Raw genomic sequence first — 17791 nt, 5'->3', positions numbered from 1 at the left:
CGCAACAAGTTAATACACACAAAGCCTTACAGGCACTTCTAGGCATGATGTGCATAACGCGGTCATCCAGCTTGCGCGGGTTAGGCTCAGAACTGCGATTCAAGTTTGCACGTAGCGGCTCAAACGAATCGCAACAAGTTAATAGACACAACGCCTTAAAGGCACTTTTAGGCATGATGTGAAAAAGAGGTCATCGAGCTTGCGCGGGTTAGGCTGAGAACTGCGATTCAAGTTCGCACATAGTGGCTAAAGCGAATCGCAACAAGTTAATATACACAAAGCCTTACAGGCACTTCTAGGCATGATGTGCATAACGCGGTCATCCAGCTTGCGCGGGTTAGGCTCAGCACTGCGATTCAAGTTTGCACGTAGCGGCTCAAACGAATCGCAACAAGTTAATACACACAACGCCTTAAAGGCACTTTTAGGCATGATGTGCAAAACGTGGTCATCCAGCTTGCGCGGGTTAGGCTCAGAACTGCGAATCAAGTTTGCACGTAGCGGCTCAAACGAATCGCAACAAGTTAATACACACAAAGCCTTACAGGCACTTCTAGGCATGATGTGCATAACGCGGTCATCCAGCTTGCGCGGGTTAGGCTCAGAACTGCGATTCAATTTTGCACGTAGCGGCTCAAACGAATCGCAACAAGTTAATACACACAACGCCTTACAGGCACATTTAGGCATTATGTGCAAAACGCGGTCATCCAGCTCGCGCGGGTTAGCCTCAGAACTGCGATTCAAGTTTGCACGTAGCGGCTCAAACGAATCGCAACAAGTTAATACACACAACGCCTTAAAGGCACTTTTAGGCATGATGTGCAAAACGTGGTCATCCAGCTTGCGCGGGTTAGCCTCAGAACTGCGATTCAAGTTTGCACGTAGCGGCTCAAACGAATCGCAACAAGTTAATACACACAAAGCCTTACAGGCACTTCTAGGCATGATGTGCAAAACGTGGTCATCCAGCTTGCGCGGGTTAGGCTGAGAACTGCGATTCAAGTTCGCACATAGCGGCTAAAGCGAATCGCAACAGGTTAATACACACAAAGCCTTACAGGCACTTCTAGGCATGATGTGCATAAAGCGGTCATCCAGCTTGCGCGGGTTAGGCTCAGAACTGCGATTCAAGTTTGCACGTAGCGGCTCAAACGAATCGCAACAAGTTAATACACACAACGCCTTAAAGGCACTTCAAGGCATGATGTGCAAAACGTGGTCATCCAGCTTGCGCGGGTTAGGCTCAGAACTGCGAATCAAGTTTGCACGTAGCGGCTCAAAGGAATCGCAACAAGTTAATACACACAAAGTTTTACAGGCACTTCTAGGCATGATGTGCATAACGCGGTCATCCAGCTTGCGCGGGTTAGGCTCAGAACTGCGATTCAAGTTCGCACATAGCGGCTAAAGCGAATCGCAACAAGTTAATACACACAAAGTTTTACAGGCACTTCTAGGCATGATGTGCATAACGCGGTCATCCAGCTTGCGCGGGTTAGGCTCAGAACTGCGATTCAAGTTTGCACGTAGCGGCTCAAACGAATCGCAACAAGTTATTACACACAACGCCTTACAGGCACTTTTAGGCATTATGTGCAAAACGCGGTCATCCAGCTTGCGCGGGTTAGGCTCAGAACTGCGATTCAAGTTCGCACAAGCGGCTAAAGCGAATCGCAACAAGTTAATACACACAAAGCCTTACAGGCACTTCTAGGCATGATGTGCATAACGCGGTCATCCAGCTTGCGCGGGTTAGGCTCAGAACTGCGATTCAAGTTTGCACGTAGCGGCTCAAACGAATCGCAACAAGTTAATACACACAACGCCTTACAGGCACTTTTAGGCATTATGTGCAAAACGTGGTCATCCAGCTTGCGCGGGTTAGGCTCAGAACTGCGATTCAAGTTTGCACGTAGCGGCTCAAACGAATCGCAACAAGTTAATACACACAACGCCTTAAAGGCACTTTTAGGCATGATGTGCAAAACATGGTCATCCAGCTTGCGCGGGTTAGCCTCAGAACTGCGATTCAAGTTTGCACGTAGCGGCTCAAACGAATCGCAACAAGTTAATACACACAACGCCCTAAAGGCACTTTTAGGCATGATGTGCAAAACGAGGTCATCCAGCTTGCGCGGGTTAGGCTGAGAACTGCGATTCAAGTTCGCACATAGCGGCTCAAACGAATCGCAACAAGTTAATACACACAACGCCTTACAGGCACTTTTAGGCATTATGTGCAAAACGCGGTCATCCAGCTTGCGCGGGTTAGGCTCAGAACTGCGATTCAAGTTCGCACATAGCGGCTAAAGCGAATCGCAACAAGTTAATACACACAAAGCCTTACAGGCACTTTTAGGCATGATGTGAAAAAGAGGTCATCCAGCTTGCGCGGGTTAGGCTGAGAACTGCGATTCAAGTTCGCACATAGCGGCTAAAGCGAATCGCGACAAGTTAATACACACAAAGCCTTACAGGCACTTCTAGGCATGATGTGCATAACGCGGTCATCCAGCTTGCGCGGGTTAGGCTCAGAACTGCGATTCAAGTTTGCACGTAGCGGCTCAAACGAATCGCAACAAGTTAATAGACACAACGCCTTAAAGGCACTTTTAGGCATGATGTGCAAAACGATGTCATCCAGCTTGCGCGGGTTAGGCTGAGAACTGCGATTCAAGTTCGCACATAGCGGCTCAAACGAATCGCAACAAGTTAATACACACAACGCCTTACAGGCACTTTTAGGCATTATGTGCAAAACGCGGTCACCCAGCTTGCGCGGGTTAGGCTCAGAACTGCGATTCAAGTTCGCACATAGCGGCTAAAGCGAATCGCAACAAGTTAATACACACAAAGCCTTACAGGCACTTCTAGGCATGATGTGCATAACGCGGTCATCCAGCTTGCGCGGGTTAGGCTCAGAACTGCGATTCAAGTTTGCACGTAGCGGCTCAAACGAATCGCAACAAGTTAATAGACACAACGCCTTAAAGGCACTTTTAGGCATGATGTGCAAAACGAGGTCATCCAGCTTGCGCGGGTTAGGCTGAGAACTGCGATTCAAGTTCGCACATAGCGGCTCAAACGAATCGCAACAAGTTAATACACACAAAGCCTTACAGGCACTTCTAGGCATGATGTGCAAAACGTGGTCATCCAGCTTGCGCGGGTTAGGCTGAGAACTGCGATTCAAGTTCGCACATAGCGGCTAAAGCGAATCGCAACAAGTTAATACACACAAAGCCTTACAGGCACTTTTAGGCATGATGCGAAAAAGAGGTCATCGAGCTTGCGCGGGTTAGGCTGAGAACTGCGATTCAAGTTCGCACATAGCGGCTAAAGCGAATCGCAACAAGTTAATACACACAAAGCCTTACAGGCACTTCTAGGCATGATGTGCATAACGCGGTCATCCAGCTTGCGCGGGTTAGGCTGAGAACTGCGATTCAAGTTCGCACATAGTGGCTAAAGCGAATCGCAACAAGTTAATATACACAAAGCCTTACAGGCACTTCTAGGCATGATGTGCATAACGCGGTCATCCAGCTTGCGCGGGTTAGGCTCAGCACTGCGATTCAAGTTTGCACGTAGCGGCTCAAACGAATCGCAACAAGTTAATACACACAACGCCTTAAAGGCACTTTTAGGCATGATGTGCAAAACGTGGTCATCCAGCTTGCGCGGGGTAGGCTCAGAACTTCGAATCAAGTTTGCACGTAGCGGCTCAAACGAATCGCAACAAGTTAATACACACAAAGCCTTACAGGCACTTCTAGGCATGATGTGTAAAACGTGGTCATCCAGCTTGCGCGGGTTAGGCTGAGAACTGCGATTCAAGTTCGCTCATAGCGGCTAAAGCGAATCGCAACAAGTTAATACACACAAAGCCTTACAGGCACTTTTAGGCATGATGTGAAAAAGAGGTCATCCAGCTTGCGCGGGTTAGGCTGAGAACTGCGATTCAAGTTCGCACATAGCGGCTAAAGCGAATCGCAACAGGTTAATACACACAAAGCCTTACAGGCACTTCTAGGCATGATGTGCATAACGCGGTCATCCAGCTTGCGCGGGTTAGGCTCAGAACTGCGATTCAAGTTTGCACGTAGCGGCTCAAACGAATCGCAACAAGTTAATACACACAACGCCTTAAAGGCACTTTAAGGCATGATGTGCAAAACGTGGTCATCCAGCTTGCGCGGGTTAGGCTCAGAACTGCGAATCAAGTTTGCACGTAGCGGCTCAAAGGAATCGCAACAAGTTAATGCACACAAAGTCTTACAGGCACTTCTAGGCATGATGTGCATAACGCGGTCATCCAGCTTGCGCGGGTTAGGCTCAGAACTGCGATTCAAGTTTCCACGTAGCGGCTCAAACTAATCGCAACAAGTTAATACACACAACGCCTTACAGGCACTTTTATGCATTATGTGCAAAACGCGGTCATCCAGCTTGCGCGGGTTAGGCTCAGAACTGCGATTCAAGTTCGCACATAGCGGCTAAAGCGAATCGCAACAAGTTAATACACACAAAGCCTTACAGGCACTTTTAGGCATGATGTGAAAAACGAGGTCATCCAGCTTGCGCGGGTTAGGCTGAGAACTGCGATTCAAGTTCGCACATAGCGGCTAAAGCGAATCGCGACAAGTTAATACACACAAAGCCTTACAGGCACTTCTAGGCATGATGTGCATAACGCGGTCATCCAGCTTGCGCGGGTTAGGCTCAGAACTGCGATTCAAGTTTGCACGTAGCGGCTCAAACGAATCGCAACAAGTTAATAGACACAACGCCTTAAAGGCACTTTTAGGCATGATGTGCAAAACGAGGTCATCCAGCTTGCGCGGGTTAGGCTGAGAACTGCGATTCAAGTTCGCACATAGCGGCTCAAACGAATCGCAACAAGTTAATACACACAACGCCTTACAGGCACTTTCAGGCATTATGTGCAAAACGCGGTCACCCAGCTTGCGCGGGTTAGGCTCAGAACTGCGATTCAAGTTCGCACATAGCGGCTAAAGCGAATCGCAACAAGTTAATACACACAAAGCCTTACAGGCACTTCTAGGCATGATGTGCATAACGCGGTCATCCAGCTTGCGCGGGTTAGGCTCAGAACTGCGATTCAAGTTTGCACGTAGCGGCTCAAACGAATCGCAACAAGTTAATACACACAACGCCTTACAGGCACTTTTAGGCATTATGTGCAAAACGTGGTCATCCAGCTTGCGCGGGTTAGGCTCAGAACTGCGATTCAAGTTTGCACGTAGCGGCTCAAACGAATCGCAACAAGTTAATACACACAACGCCTTAAAGGCACTTTTAGGCATGATGTGCAAAACATGGTCATCCAGCTTGCGCGGGTTAGCCTCAGAACTGCGATTCAAGTTTGCACGTAGGGGCTCAAACGAATCGCAACAAGTTAATACACACAACGCCTTAAAGGCACTTTTAGGCATGATGTGCAAAACGAGGTCATCCAGCTTGCGCGGGTTAGGCTGAGAACTGCGATTCAAGTTCGCGCATAGCGGCTCAAACGAATCGCAACAAGTTAATACACACAACGCCTTACAGGCACTTTTAGGCATTATGTGCAAAACGCGGTCATCCAGCTTGCGCGGGTTAGGCTCAGAACTGCGATTCAAGTTCGCACATAGCGGCTAAAGCGAATCGCAACAAGTTAATACACACAAAGCCTTACAGGCACTTTTAGGCATGATGTGAAAAACGAGGTCATCCAGCTTGCGCGGGTTAGGCTGAGAACTGCGATTCAAGTTCGCACATAGCGGCTAAAGCGAATCGCGACAAGTTAATACACACAAAGCCTTACAGGCACTTCTAGGCATGATGTGCATAACGCGGTCATCCAGCTTGCGCGGGTTAGGCTCAGAACTGCGATTCAAGTTTGCACGTAGCGGCTCAAACGAATCGCAACAAGTTAATAGACACAACGCCTTAAAGGCACTTTTATGCATGATGTGCAAAACGAGGTCATCCAGCTTGCGCGGGTTAGGCTGAGAACTGCGATTCAAGTTCGCACATAGCGGCTCAAACGAATCGCAACAAGTTAATACACACAACGCCTTACAGGCACTTTTAGGCATTATGTGCAAAACGCGGTCACCCAGCTTGCGCGGGTTAGGCTCAGAACTGCGATTCAAGTTCGCACATAGCGGCTAAAGCGAATCGCAACAAGTTAATACACACAAAGCCTTACAGGCACTTTTAGGCATGATGTGAAAAACGAGGTCATCCAGCTTGCGCGGGTTAGGCTGAGAACTGCGATTCAAGTTCGCACATAGCGGCTAAAGCGAATCGCAACAAGTTAATACACACAAAGCCTTACAGGCACTTCTAGGCATGATGTGCATAACGCGGTCATCCAGCTTGCGCGGGTTAGGCTCAGAACTGCGATTCAAGTTTGCACGTAGCGGCTCAAACGAATCGCAACAAGTTAATAGACACAACGCCTTAAAGGCACTTTTAGGCATGATGTGCAAAACGAGGTCATCCAGCTTGCGCGGGTTAGGCTGAGAACTGCGATTCAAGTTCGCACATAGCGGCTCAAACGAATCGCAACAAGTTAATACACACAACGCCTTACAGGCACTTTTAGGCATTATGTGCAAAACGCGGTCACCCAGCTTGCGCGGGTTAGGCTCAGAACTGCGATTCAAGTTCGCACATAGCGGCTAAAGCGAATCGCAACAAGTTAATACACACAAAGCCTTACAGGCACTTTTAGGCATGATGTGAAAAACGAGGTCATCCAGCTTGCGCGGGTTAGGCTGAGAACTGCGATTCAAGTTCGCACATAGCGGCTAAAGCGAATCGCAACAAGTTAATACACACAAAGCCTTACAGGCACTTCTAGGCATGATGTGCATAACGCGGTCATCCAGCTTGCGCGGGTTAGGCTCAGAACTGCGATTCAATTTTGCACGTAGCGGCTCAAACGAATCGCAACAAGTTAATACACACAACGCCTTACAGGCACTTTTAGGCATTATGTGCAAAACGCGGTCATCCAGCTTGCGCGGGTTAGCCTCAGAACTGCGATTCAAGTTTGCACGTAGCGGCTCAAACGAATCGCAACAAGTTAATACACACAACGCCTTAAAGGCACTTTTAGGCATGATGTGCAAAACGTGGTCATCCAGCTTGCGCGGGTTAGCCTCAGAACTGCGATTCAAGTTTGCACGTAGCGGCTCAAACGAATCGCAACAAGTTAATACACACAAAGCCTTACAGGCACTTCTAGGCATGATGTGTAAAACGTGGTCATCCAGCTTGCGCGGGTTAGGCTGAGAACTGCGATTCAAGTTCGCACATAGCGGCTAAAGCGAATCGCAACAAGTTAATACACACAAAGCCTTACAGGCACTTTTAGGCATGATGTGAAAAAGAGGTCATCCAGCTTGCGCGGGTTAGGCTGAGAACTGCGATTCAAGTTCGCACATAGCGGCTAAAGCGAATCGCAACAGGTTAATACACACAAAGCCTTACAGGCACTTCTAGGCATGATGTGCATAACGCGGTCATCCAGCTTGCGCGGGTTAGGCTCAGAACTGCGATTCAAGTTTGCACGTAGCGGCTCAAACGAATCGCAACAAGTTAATACACACAACGCCTTAAAGGCACTTTAAGGCATGATGTGCAAAACGTGGTCATCCAGCTTGCGCGGGTTAGGCTCAGAACTGCGAATCAAGTTTGCACGTAGCGGCTCAAAGGAATCGCAACAAGTTAATACACACAAAGTCTTACAGGCACTTCTAGGCATGATGTGCATAACGCGGTCATCCAGCTTGCGCGGGTTAGGCTCAGAACTGCGATTCAAGTTTGCACGTAGCGGCTCAAACTAATCGCAACAAGTTAATACACACAACGCCTTACAGGCACTTTTATGCATTATGTGCAAAACGCAGTCATCCAGCTTGCGCGGGTTAGGCTCAGAACTGCGATTCAAGTTCGCACATAGCGGCTAAAGCGAATCGCAACAAGTTAATACACACAAAGCCTTACAGGCACTTCTAGGCATGATGTGCATAACGCGGTCATCCAGCTTGCGCGGGTTAGGCTCAGAACTGCGATTCAAGTTTGCACGTAGCGGCTCAAACGAATCGCAACAAGTTAATACACACAACGCCTTACAGGCACTTTTAGGCATTATGTGCAAAACGCGGTCATCCAGCTTGCGCGGGTTAGCCTCAGAACTGCGATTCAAGTTTGCACGTAGCGGCTCAAACGAATCGCAACAAGTTAATACACACAACGCCTTAAAGGCACTTTTAGGCATGATGTGCAAAACATGGTCATCCAGCTTGCGCGGGTTAGCCTCAGAACTGCGATTCAAGTTCGCACATAGCGGCTAAAGCGAATCGCAACAAGTTAATACACACAAAGCCTTACAGGCACTTTTAGGCATGATGTGAAAAACGAGGTCATCCAGCTTGCGCGGGTTAGGCTGAGAACTGCGATTCAAGTTCGCACATAGCGGCTAAAGCGAATCGCGACAAGTTAATACACACAAAGCCTTACAGGCACTTCTAGGCATGATGTGCATAACGCGGTCATCCAGCTTGCGCGGGTTAGGCTCAGAACTGCGATTCAAGTTTGCACGTAGCGGCTCAAACGAATCGCAACAAGTTAATAGACACAACGCCTTAAAGGCACTTTTAGGCATGATGTGCAAAACGAGGTCATCCAGCTTGCGCGGGTTAGGCTGAGAACTGCGATTCAAGTTCGCACATAGCGGCTCAAACGAATCGCAACAAGGTAATACACACAACGCCTTACAGGCACTTTTAGGCATTATGTGCAAAACGCGGTCACCCAGCTTGCGCGGGTTAGGCTCAGAACTGCGATTCAAGTTCGCACATAGCGGCTAAAGCGAATCGCAACAAGTTAATACACACAAAGCCTTACAGGCACTTTTAGGCATGATGTGAAAAACGAGGTCATCCAGCTTGCGCGGGTTAGGCTGAGAACTGCGATTCAAGTTCGCACATAGCGGCTAAAGCGAATCGCAACAAGTTAATACACACAAAGCCTTACAGGCACTTCTAGGCATGATGTGCATAACGCGGTCATCCAGCTTGCGCGGGTTAGGCTCAGAACTGCGATTCAAGTTTGCACGTAGCGGCTCAAACGAATCGCAACAAGTTAATAGACACAACGCCTTAAAGGCACTTTTAGGCATGATGTGCAAAACGAGGTCATCCAGCTTGCGCGGGTTAGGCTGAGAACTGCGATTCAAGTTCGCACATAGCGGCTCAAACGAATCGCGACAAGTTAATACACACAACGCCCTACAGGCACTTTTAGGCATTATGTGCAAAACGCGGTCACCCAGCTTGCGCGGGTTAGGCTCAGAACTGCGATTTAAGTTCGCACATAGCGGCTAAAGCGAATCGCAACAAGTTAATACACACAAAGCCTTACAGGCACTTTTAGGCATGATGTGAAAAACGAGGTCATCCAGCTTGCGCGGGTTAGGCTGAGAACTGCGATTCAAGTTCGCACATAGCGGCTAAAGCGAATCGCAACAAGTTAATACACACAAAGCCTTACAGGCACTTCTAGGCATGATGTGCATAACGCGGTCATCCAGCTTGCGCGGGTTAGGCTCAGAACTGCGATTCAAGTTTGCACGTAGCGGCTCAAACGAATCGCAACAAGTTAATAGACACAACGCCTTAAAAGCACTTTTAGGCATGATGTGCAAAACGTGGTCATCCAGCTTGCGCGGGTTAGCCTCAGAACTGCGATTCAAGTTTGCACGTAGCGGCTCAAACGAATCGCAACAAGTTAATACACACAAAGCCTTACAGGCACTTCTAGGCATGATGTGCAAAACGTGGTCATCCAGCTTGCGCGGGTTAGGCTGAGAACTGCGATTCAAGTTCGCACATAGCGGCTAAAGCGAATCGCAACAAGTTAATACACACAAAGCCTTACAGGCACTTTTAGGCATGATGTGAAAAAGAGGTCATCCAGCTTGCGCGGGTTAGGCTGAGAACTGCGATTCAAGTTCGCACATAGCGGCTAAAGCGAATCGCAACAAGTTAATATACACAAAGCCTTACAGGCACTTCTAGGCATGATGTGCATAACGCGGTCATCCAGCTTGCGCGGGTTAGGCTCAGAACTGCGATTCAAGTTTGCACGTAGCGGCTCAAACGAATCGCAACAAGTTAATACACACAACGCCTTAAAGGCACTTTTAGGCATGATGTGCAAAACGTGGTCATCCAGCTTGCGCGGGTTAGGCTCAGAACTGCGAATCAAGTTTGCACGTAGCGGCTCAAACGAATCGCAACAAGTTAATACACACAAAGCCTTACAGGCACTTCTAGGCATGATGTGCATAACGCGGTCATCCAGCTTGCGCGGGTTAGGCTCAGAACTGCGATTCAAGTTTGCACGTAGCGGCTCAAACGAATCGCAACAAGTTAATACACACAACGCCTTACAGGCACTTTTAGGCATTATGTGCAAAACGCGGTCATCCAGCTTGCGCGGGTTAGCCTCAGAACTGCGATTCAAGTTTGCACGTAGCGGCTCAAACGAATCGCAACAAGTTAATACACACAACGCCTTAAAGGCACTTTTAGGCATGATGTGCAAAACGTGGTCATCCAGCTTGCGCGGGTTAGCCTCAGAACTGCGATTCAAGTTTGCACGTAGCGGCTCAAACGAATCGCAACAAGTTAATACACACAAAGCCTTACAGGCACTTCTAGGCATGATGTGCAAAACGTGGTCATCCAGCTTGCGCGGTTAGGCTGAGAACTGCGATTCAAGTTCGCACATAGCGGCTAAAGCGAATCGCAACAAGTTAATACACACAAAGCCTTACAGGCACTTTTAGGCATGATGTGAAAAAGAGGTCATCCAGCTTGCGCGGGTTAGGCTGAGAACTGCGATTCAAGTTCGCACATAGCGGCTAAAGCGAATCGCAACAGGTTAATACACACAAAGCCTTACAGGCACTTCTAGGCATGATGTGCATAACGCGGTCATCCAGCTTGCGCGGGTTAGGCTCAGAACTGCGATTCAAGTTTGCACGTAGCGGCTCAAACGAATCGACACAAGTTAATACACACAACGCCTTAAAGGCACTTTAAGGCATGATGTGCAAAACGTGGTCATCCAGCTTGCGCGGGTTAGGCTCAGAACTGCGAATCAAGTTTGCACGTAGCGGCTCAAAGGAATCGCAACAAGTTAATACACACAAAGTCTTACAGGCACTTCTAGGCATGATGTGCATAACGCGGTCATCCAGCTTGCGCGGGTTAGGCTCAGAACTGCGATTCAAGTTTGCACGTAGCGGCTCAAACGAATCGCAACAAGTTAATACACACAACGCCTTACAGGCACTTTTAGGCATTATGTGCAAAACGCGGTCATCCAGCTTGCGCGGGTTAGGCTCAGAACTGCGATTCAAGTTCGCACATAGCGGCTAAAGCGAATCGCAACAAGTTAATACACACAAAGCCTTACAGGCACTTCTAGGCATGATGTGCATAACGCGGTCATCCAGCTTGCGCGGGTTAGGCTCAGAACTGCGATTCAAGTTTGCACGTAGCGGCTCAAACGAATCGCAACAAGTTAATACACACAACGCCTTACAGGCACTTTTAGGCATTATGTGCAAAACGTGGTCATCCAGCTTGCGCGGGTTAGGCTCAGAACTGCGATTCAAGTTTGCACGTAGCGGCTCAAACGAATCGCAACAAGTTAATACACACAACGCCTTAAAGGCACTTTTAGGCATGATGTGCAAAACATGGTCATCCAGCTTGCGCGGGTTAGCCTCAGAACTGCGATTCAAGTTTGCACGTAGCGGCTCAAACGAATCGCAACAAGTTAATACACACAACGCCTTAAAGGCACTTTTAGGCATGATGTGCAAAATGAGGTCATCCAGCTTGCGCGGGTTAGGCTGAGAACTGCGATTCAAGTTCGCACATAGCGGCTCAAACGAATCGCAACAAGTTAATACACACAACGCCTTACAGGCACTTTTAGGCATTATGTGCAAAACGCGGTCATCCAGCTTGCGCGGGTTAGGCTCAGAACTGCGATTCAAGTTCGCACATAGCGGCTAAAGCGAATCGCAACAAGTTAATACACACAAAGCCTTACAGGCACTTTTAGGCATGATGTGAAAAACGAGGTCATCCAGCTTGCGCGGGTTAGGCTGAGAACTGCGATTCAAGTTCGCACATAGCGGCTAAAGCGAATCGCAACAAGTTAATACACACAAAGCCTTACAGGCACTTCTAGGCATGATGTGCATAACGCGGTCATCCAGCTTGCGCGGGTTAGGCTCAGAACTGCGATTCAAGTTTGCACGTAGCGGCTCAAACGAATCGCAACAAGTTAATAGACACAACGCCTTAAAGGCACTTTTAGGCATGATGTGCAAAACGAGGTCATCCAGCTTGCGCGGGTTAGGCTGAGAACTGCGATTCAAGTTCGCACATAGCGGCTCAAACGAATCGCAACAAGTTAATACACACAAAGCCTTACAGGCACTTCTAGGCATGATGTGCAAAACGTGGTCATCCAGCTTGCGCGGGTTAGGCTGAGAACTGCGATTCAAGTTCGCACATAGCGGCTAAAGCGAATCGCAACAAGTTAATACACACAAAGCCTTACAGGCACTTTTAGGCATGATGCGAAAAAGAGGTCATCGAGCTTGCGCGGGTTAGGCTGAGAACTGCGATTCAAGTTTGCACATAGCGGCTAAAGCGAATCGCAACAAGTTAATACACACAAAGCCTTACAGGCACTTCTAGGCATGATGTGCATAACGCGGTCATCCAGCTTGCGCGGGTTAGGCTGAGAACTGCGATTCAAGTTCGCACATAGTGGCTAAAGCGAATCGCAACAAGTTAATATACACAAAGCCTTACAGGCACTTCTAGGCATGATGTGCATAACGCGGTCATCCAGCTTGCGCGGGTTAGGCTCAGCACTGCGATTCAAGTTTGCACGTAGCGGCTCAAACGAATCGCAACAAGTTAATACACACAACGCCTTAAAGGCACTTTTAGGCATGATGTGCAAAACGTGGTCATCCAGCTTGCGCGGGTTAGGCTCAGAACTGCGATTCAATTTTGCACGTAGCGGCTCAAACGAATCGCAACAAGTTAATACACACAACGCCTTACAGGCACTTTTAGGCATTATGTGCAAAACGCGGTCATCCAGCTTGCGCGGGTTAGCCTCAGAACTGCGATTCAAGTTTGCACGTAGCGGCTCAAACGAATCGCAACAAGTTAATACACACAACGCCTTAAAGGCACTTTTAGGCATGATGTGCAAAACGTGGTCATCCAGCTTGCGCGGGTTAGCCTCAGAACTGCGATTCAAGTTTGCACGTAGCGGCTCAAACGAATCGCAACAAGTTAATACACACAAAGCCTTACAGGCACTTCTAGGCATGATGTGCAAAACGTGGTCATCCAGCTTGCGCGGGTTAGGCTGAGAACTGCGATTCAAGTTCGCACATAGCGGCTAAAGCGAATCGCAACAAGTTAATACACACAAAGCCTTACAGGCACTTTTCGGCATGATGTGAAAAAGAGGTCATCCAGCTTGCGCGGGTTAGGCTGAGAACTGCGATTCAAGTTCGCACATAGCGGCTAAAGCGAATCGCAACAGGTTAATACACACAAAGCCTTACAGGCACTTCTAGGCATGATGTGCATAACGCGGTCATCCAGCTTGCGCGGGTTAGGCTCAGAACTGCGTTTTCAAGTTTGCACGTAGCGGCTCAAACGAATCGCAACAAGTTAATACACACAACGCCTTAAAGGCACTTTAAGGCATGATGTGCAAAACGTGGTCATCCAGCTTGCGCGGGTTAGGCTCAGAACTGCGAATCAAGTTTGCACGTAGCGGCTCAAAGGAATCGCAACAAGTTAATACACACAAAGTCTTACAGGCACTACTAGGCATGATGTGCATAACGCGGTCATCCAGCTTGCGCGGGTTAGGCTCAGAACTGCGATTCAAGTTTGCACGTAGCGGCTCAAACTAATCGCAACAAGTTAATACACACAACGCCTTACAGGCACTTTTATGCATTATGTGCAAAACGCGGTCATCCAGCTTGCGCGGGTTAGGCTCAGAACTGCGATTCAAGTTCGCACATAGCGGCTAAAGCGAATCGCAACAAGTTAATACACACAAAGCCTTACAGGCACTTCTAGGCATGATGTGCATAACGCGGTCATCCAGCTTGCGCGGGTTAGGCTCAGAACTGCGATTCAAGTTTGCACGTAGCGGCTCAAACGAATCGCAACAAGTTAATACACACAACGCCTTACAGGCACTTTTAGGCATTATGTGCAAAACGTGGTCATCCAGCTTGCGCGGGTTAGGCTCAGAACTGCGATTCAAGTTTGCACGTAGCGGCTCAAACGAATCGCAACAAGTTAATACACACAACGCCTTAAAGGCACTTTTAGGCATGATGTGCAAAACGCGGTCATCCAGCTTGCGCGGGTTAGGCTCAGAACTGCGATTCAAGTTCGCACATAGCGGCTAAAGCGAATCGCAACAAGTTAATACACACAAAGCCTTACAGGCACTTTTAGGCATGATGTGAAAAACGAGGTCATCCAGCTTGCGCGGGTTAGGCTGAGAACTGCGATTCAAGTTCGCACATAGCGGCTAAAGCGAATCGCAACAAGTTAATACACACAAAGCCTTACAGGCACTTCTAGGCATGATGTGCATAACGCGGTCATCCAGCTTGCGCGGGTTAGGCTCAGAACTGCGATTCAAGTTTGCACGTAGCGGCTCAAACGAATCGCAACAAGTTAATAGACACAACGCCTTAAAGGCACTTTTAGGCATGATGTGCAAAACGAGGTCATCCAGCTTGCGCGGGTTAGGCTGAGAACTGCGATTCAAGTTCGCACATAGCGGCTCAAACGAATCGCAACAAGTTAATACACACAAAGCCTTACAGGCACTTCTAGGCATGATGTGCAAAACGTGGTCATCCAGCTTGCGCGGGTTAGGCTGAGAACTGCGATTCAAGTTCGCACATAGCGGCTAAAGCGAATCGCAACAAGTTAATACACACAAAGCCTTACAGGCACTTTTAGGCATGATGCGAAAAAGAGGTCATCGAGCTTGCGCGGGTTAGGCTGAGAACTGCGATTCAAGTTTGCACATAGCGGCTAAAGCGAATCGCAACAAGTTAATACACACAAAGCCTTACAGGCACTTCTAGGCATGATGTGCATAACGCGGTCATCCAGCTTGCGCGGGTTAGGCTGAGAACTGCGATTCAAGTTCGCACATAGTGGCTAAAGCGAATCGCAACAAGTTAATATACACAAAGCCTTACAGGCACTTCTAGGCATGATGTGCATAACGCGGTCATCCAGCTTGCGCGGGTTAGGCTCAGCACTGCGATTCAAGTTTGCACGTAGCGGCTCAAACGAATCGCAACAAGTTAATACACACAACGCCTTAAAGGCACTTTTAGGCATGATGTGCAAAACGTGGTCATCCAGCTTGCGCGGGTTAGGCTCAGAACTGCGATTCAATTTTGCACGTAGCGGCTCAAACGAATCGCAACAAGATAATACACACAACGCCTTACAGGCACTTTTAGGCATTATGTGCAAAACGCGGTCATCCAGCTTGCGCGGGTTAGCCTCAGAACTGCGATTCAAGTTTGCACGTAGCGGCTCAAACGAATCGCAACAAGTTAATACACACAACGCCTTAAAGGCACTTTTAGGCATGATGTGCAAAACGTGGTCATCCAGCTTGCGCGGGTTAGCCTCAGAACTGCGATTCAAGTTTGCACGTAGCGGCTCAAACGAATCGCAACAAGTTAATACACACAAAGCCTTACAGGCACTTCTAGGCATGATGTGCAAAACGTGGTCATCCAGCTTGCGCGGGTTAGGCTGAGAACTGCGATTCAAGTTCGCACATAGCGGCTAAAGCGAATCGCAACAAGTTAATACACACAAAGCCTTACAGGCACTTTTCGGCATGATGTGAAAAAGAGGTCATCCAGCTTGCGCGGGTTAGGCTGAGAACTGCGATTCAAGTTCGCACATAGCGGCTAAAGCGAATCGCAACAGGTTAATACACACAAAGCCTTACAGGCACTTCTAGGCATGATGTGCATAACGCGGTCATCCAGCTTGCGCGGGTTAGGCTCAGAACTGCGATTCAAGTTTGCACGTAGCGGCTCAAACGAATCGCAACAAGTTAATACACACAACGCCTTAAAGGCACTTTAAGGCATGATGTGCAAAACGTGGTCATCCAGCTTGCGCGGGTTAGGCTCAGAACTGCGAATCAAGTTTGCACGTAGCGGCTCAAAGGAATCGCAACAAGTTAATACACACAAAGTCTTACAGGCACTTCTAGGCATGATGTGCATAACGCGGTCATCCAGCTTGCGCGGGTTAGGCTCAGAACTGCGATTCAAGTTTGCACGTAGCGGCTCAAACTAATCGCAACAAGTTAATACACACAACGCCTTACAGGCACTTTTATGCATTATGTGCAAAACGCGGTCATCCAGCTTGCGCGGGTTAGGCTCAGAACTGCGATTCAAGTTCGCACATAGCGGCTAAAGCGAATCGCAACAAGTTAATACACACAAAGCCTTACAGGCACTTCTAGGCATGATGTGCATAACGCGGTCATCCAGCTTGCGCGGGTTAGGCTCAGAACTGCGATTCAAATTTGCACGTAGCGGCTCAAACGAATCGCAACAAGTTAATACACACAACGCCTTAAAGGCACTTTTAGGCATGATGTGCAAAACATGGTCATCCAGCTTGCGCGGGTTAGCCTCAGAACTGCGATTCAAGTTTGCACGTAGCGGCTCAAACGAATCGCAACAAGTTAATACACACAACGCCTTAAAGGCACTTTTAGGCATGATGTGCAAAACGAGGTCATCCAGCTTGCGCGGGTTAGGCTGAGAACTGCGATTCAAGTTCGCACATAGCGGCTCAAACGAATCGCAACAAGTTAATACACACAACGCCTTACAGGCACTTTTAGGCATTATGTGCAAAACGCGGTCATCCAGCTTGCGCGGGTTAGGCTCAGAACTGCGATTCAAGTTCGCACATAGCGGCTAAAGCGAATCGCAACAAGTTAATACACACAAAGCCTTACAGGCACTTTTAGGCATGATGTGAAAAACGAGGTCATCCAGCTTGCGCGGGTTAGGCTGAGAACTGCGATTCAAGTTCGCACATAGCGGCTAAAGCGAATCGCAACAAGTTAATACACACAAAGCCTTACAGGCACTTCTAGGCATGATGTGCATAACGCGGTCATCCAGCTTGCGCGGGTTAGGCTCAGAACTGCGATTCAAGTTTGCACGTAGCGGCTCAAACGAATCGCAACAAGTTAATAGACACAACGCCTTAAAGGCACTTTTAGGCATGATGTGCAAAACGTGGTCATCCAGCTTGCGCGGGTTAGCCTCAGAACTGCGATTCAAGTTTGCACGTAGCGGCTCAAACGAATCGCAACAAGTTAATACACACAAAGCCTTACAGACACTTCTAGGCATGATGTGCAAAACGTGGTCATCCAGCTTGCGCGGGTTAGGCTGAGAACTGCGATTCAAGTTCGCACATAGCGGCTAAAGCGAATCGCAACAAGTTAATACACACAAAGCCTTACAGGCACTTTTAGGCATGATGTGAAAAAGAGGTCATCGAGCTTGCGCGGGTTAGGCTGAGAACTGCGATTCAAGTTCGCACATAGCGGCTAAAGCGAATCG

This window comes from Amblyomma maculatum, unplaced genomic scaffold (assembly GCF_055883805.1).
Source record: "Amblyomma maculatum isolate TAMU_Amacu unplaced genomic scaffold, ASM5588380v1 scaffold_15, whole genome shotgun sequence".
In the NCBI taxonomy this organism is placed as follows: domain Eukaryota; kingdom Metazoa; phylum Arthropoda; class Arachnida; order Ixodida; family Ixodidae; genus Amblyomma; species Amblyomma maculatum.
The sequence above is the reverse complement of the archived record's forward strand: the minus strand, read 5'-3'. Positions refer to the sequence as shown.